The sequence below is a fragment of the Lepidothrix coronata genome, unplaced genomic scaffold (assembly GCF_001604755.1).
Source record: "Lepidothrix coronata isolate B3197 unplaced genomic scaffold, Lepidothrix_coronata-1.0 Scaffold83, whole genome shotgun sequence".
Lineage (NCBI taxonomy): Eukaryota > Metazoa > Chordata > Aves > Passeriformes > Pipridae > Lepidothrix > Lepidothrix coronata.
The window spans coordinates 2,118,312-2,122,802 of NW_016690263.1; the positions used below are offsets into that span (position 1 = coordinate 2,118,312).

Consider the following 4,491-nt stretch of genomic DNA (forward strand, 5'->3'; position numbering starts at 1 on the left):
CAGGAGATTTCAGGGAAACATTGAAGTGTTATGGCTGAAAAACTCTTGACCAGTGATACTGATGAACTCCCCTTTTCATACTACATTTTTGTTATCTTAAGTGTGAATTAACAGGGCAAGTTTTGAGGTGGGGAAGCCATTGTCTATTTGTCCCCATTTCCAGCCTCCCTGCAAAAGAAAAGATGGCAATAAGAATCACAAGGCAGTTACAGAGTAGCCAGTGCGTGTTGATGTCCTTGACAGCCCAGACTGCCTCTGTCATGCTGCTGAACATGGGGCACAACCTCCTCACTTGAACCACTGCAAGAGGAATGTCTCTAGTGGAGGACATGACACAGGGAAGAGTTTTTTCCCATTCCGATTTATATTGAAGAATAATCATATTTTCTCCCCGCTTAATGTCAGAGGTTTGCTATTTTGTTTGAACAGCAAATTATTCTGGAGACTGATTAAAGCTTCTGTTTGTAGTGAATGAATTGTTAAAAGGCAAACCAATCCCTTTTAAAGACCATTTCCTGCCTCGAGTCATTCATGTAGGATTCACATTGAATTCAAGGAGAAGTTAACACACTCATCCAAGGGCAGTATTCACACCATAGTTAAAACACTGTGAACTTTGTAAATCCTTAAAAGGAGTTAACTTATATGTAGTAGAAACTGTACTCACCCCAGTATAACACCTACAGTCTTAAATATTAGACTCTATGAATCTTACATGTTGAATTTTTTATTGAAAACATAGAAAAAAGAAATTTACATTTTAAGTCTTTTTGGTGTTTGAATACAGAGCACTAAAAGAATCTATTTTAAAAAAAAGAATTCTTAATAGCAGTCACATGCTGATACTAAAGATTTTTTGAGTATAATGAAAGGCATTCGCACCTGTCATTGAGTACTCATAAAGTTTCAACAGGAAAGATGTGTATTGTAAAAGTTTTGACCTTGAACAACAATATATGAAATTATTTTATTTTGGATGTGCAATACTGGTTACTTTTAAAACAAAGCAAATATTTTCCTGACCATAACAGCCAGGGTTCAGTTCACATTTTGAAGAACCAAAGGACTGTTTACTCCATGTACATGAAGAAGAGAACATAATGATCATTGCAAATACTAATATGACTTCATATTTTAAAAGATAATTTGACAAGAAAATTGGGTAAAAAATACTTTTTCACAACTATTTAATCACTCAGTGATTTAACACAATGCTATTACTTAGGAACTTATATTTTATATATTTTCCTATTGATCTGTTAATCTTCATATCCTTAATTCACACTGAGGCAAGTCAAACGATTTCCCTTCCAGAAGAGGGCATTCTTTTTCCTCACATATGCACAACCTTCCTGAGATGGCAACTGGGGAATTCAATACAGAGTCTTTTAGAAATTCATTGTGAAGAACAGAAAGCGATACTTGAAAAGAACGACTTAAGAATATCCTTCCCTGTACAACTCCATGCCTTCACTGGTGAGGTTTAATACCATGCATATTTCCATTGCATAACTTTCCAAGGACACACTGGCTGTGTCAAACTTGGTTTTGTCTTCTCAAATCATCTGAAACAATACCTGTAGTGTATGATTAGTGGAACTAATAAAATGAGGTACCATAGGACAGTGCTTGTGGTCAATGAAACATAATCTGTCTATGTTGTTTTAGATGCATTTATGAATGGTCCCTGATGAAATATGAGTGTTAGAAAAATATAATTTTGGCTACAGTAAAATATAAAGGTAGCCGTTACACGAAGGGACTTAAGATGCCAGGTTTCTTAATAAAAAAACATTCCTGTCCATAGCTGTGCTAAATTAACACAAAAGCTTGCCTGTAGACATGCTTTTTTCAACAGATTTTTTTAGAGGTTGAGGTGAAAGGCAGTTCCACGTATGAAGAAACATATGTATCGAGAAACATATGGAAAACAGCAGAGGTGCCTCTTGCGGTTCAGATTTCTCTTAGTCATGAACCAAGTGTGATTGTAGTTAGTATGAAAGGCATCTTAGAGATCACTCCTGTTATAATCCCTTTCAGTGCAAGTAGCTTTCATCTGAGCCAAGATGTATTTCTTTCTTGCATGGCTGGCCTGCCTGGCAGTCCTTACACTGAGGGCAGGCAGCTGCTGTATTTGTTCAACTCGTGGAAGACAAGTTAACCTTATCCTCACCAGCCATTTATAAATTATCATGGGATAAAAAGAAAGATTGCATCTCAGCTATTGCTCCATTGAGCACCCAAACCAAATATCCCCCCAAAACAAATATCCCATGCTTTTCTGAAAACTCATTACCCACCTGTTAAAGAATGTGTATCATTCATATCCATAGTTAATTGAAATTTATCTGAGTTCTAAATCTGTGATACTATATATCAAACCCACTGCAAAGATAGAGGTTGAAACCCTGAACCTAAAATTTTCACAAATTTAACTTAGACTTGAGTTGTAGTTCTAGACAGTCTTTCTCCAACCACTCATTTCTTCATACTGTCATTCACTCAAGTGGTTGGATGTCAGCCCTTCTTCTGCCTGTGTTTGTCCAGAAGTCAAGTGGTGGATCTAGTTTTCTCCTACAGTTATGGTGCAGAAAAGGATAAGAAACACTCTGCTAGGAATACAATAGAATTTTCATTCTATTCCATTTCTATTCCAGCTCTATCATTTCTGCTCATGGAATTACACTAATTACCACTGTTGTAATAAAGGTTTTATTTATGCCTACAACTCGCAGATCATGTATACACTAGCATTTTCCAATATTTCCTGTATTTTATTCATGTTTTTTTGCATATCAGTTTTTTATAGCCTACAAACTACTTAATTATATTTTAATGAAAATATTTAACTGTACGAGAGGGCTTCTCATAAGTATACCTGAACATAAGGTAATTCTAAAAACTGAGAAATATATAAATACTACAAAACAGTATAAACAAATTTACCTCTCTCAGTTACAATACAAGATAAGAGATGTTTAAGTTATCTTTGTCCTTCTGCTTCATTTTCATGATAAATAAAGTCTTTTCTTTCAAATGTAAAGCTTTGATCCTCAGAGAAATTAAGATAAATTTCAGTCTTGAGGCTTTGGTTAGTGACCAAATTTTATGTAAAATATATAAAATATATAAATTAATATTGAGAGAAAAAAAATGCTAAAAGGTTAAAACACACATGAAATTAGGATAACTGCTTCTCTGATTCTGGTATTGGTAATTACATTATACATGTGTTTCAATTACCTAAATAACTCAGTTTTTTTCCAGGTCTTCCTTCCTGTGCATTTCCTGCTCATAATAAGTCCAGTCCTTCAGAGAGTAAACAGACCAGTCAGCTTTCCTGAAGTGGGGACACAGGAATGAGCTTCAAGTCACTGCCTTTGCATTTCATGTGTAAGTCTTCAGCATATGTTTTTGGAAAAAAATATATGTTTACCACTTATCTGAATTATTCTAATTCATAAAAATATCATGCCATTTATGCATAAAATGTGATTAATAGCAGAGATTTGAAGGATTGAATTGACACAATAGAGAATTATTAGTTGCTCTGCTGAATATGAAAAGGAACTTGCATCAGAAAGGAGTAAAGAACTGATACTTTGACAAAGTCTGCACAGCTTCTGTCAGTCCAGCTACATCCTTATAATCAGTAAATAAACCAGTTCAGCACTGTGAGAACTAGTATTATATAAAAAAACAAAACAAGTCTCTTCCAATTATTTCTAAACACTACCATATAGAGATTTTCCCTCTTTTCCTACAGCTGTGCCCTTCACAGGATTTCTTTTTCTGTGTCCATTTCGGAAAATACTGATGCCATATACTTTTGGCATGTTGTGCATCTCTAAATGGAACTGTAGCTTGGTATATTTACAATGCATTGCTTGAAAGGGTACTTCAATATAATCTTATTAAGATGGAGTATAATTAACAGTAGAGAATTGATAAGCCTATTATTATTCTAATAACAAAGATTAAATTCTTTATTACAATGAATTGTTGTTTCTGTCCATTTAAGTATCACAGCTATGTTACTACAGTGTGGACTGTGAATATTGAGTTGCTATGACTATCTACAATCAGAAATGACTTCACTGTTTTCTGTAATGGTTACACTGATAAGATTTAAAGCTGGTCAATCCCTTTTAATACAGTCAGGCAGAGGCTTGCATGAAATTTTATGCTCTTTTACCTATGAAGAGACAGAGAACATTTACAATATTATTATATACGTTTAGAATTTTTTCATTATAATGTTTTTAAATACATCAGTGGCCAAAATTGAGAATCCCTTTTAATGAGCATTAGAAAAAAGGCCAGGCTGACAAATAAAAGCAGATGGTTTGCAAAGACAAAATCAGAATTTTCTCTAGAGCGTGAAATCTTAGGTAAAATATTTTATAAATAACACAGCTATCTGATATTTAAAATGTAGTGCCAAAAGTTTCACGTGAACATCTTTAAGCACTGAACTGTAAATACTTAAAT

The 4,491-nt window shown here is 34.1% G+C and overlaps 1 long non-coding RNA gene across 1 annotated transcript; it reads left to right on the plus strand.

Moving 5' to 3' along the window:
• The first annotated feature begins 1,393 nt into the window (after window positions 1-1,393).
• LOC108500001 lies at window positions 1,394-3,393 on the plus strand. The gene is made up of 2 exons (XR_001875737.1): window positions 1,394-1,476; window positions 3,268-3,393. It is a non-coding gene; the product is annotated as an uncharacterized LOC108500001 (long non-coding RNA).
• Window positions 3,394-4,491: the final 1,098 nt, after the last annotated feature.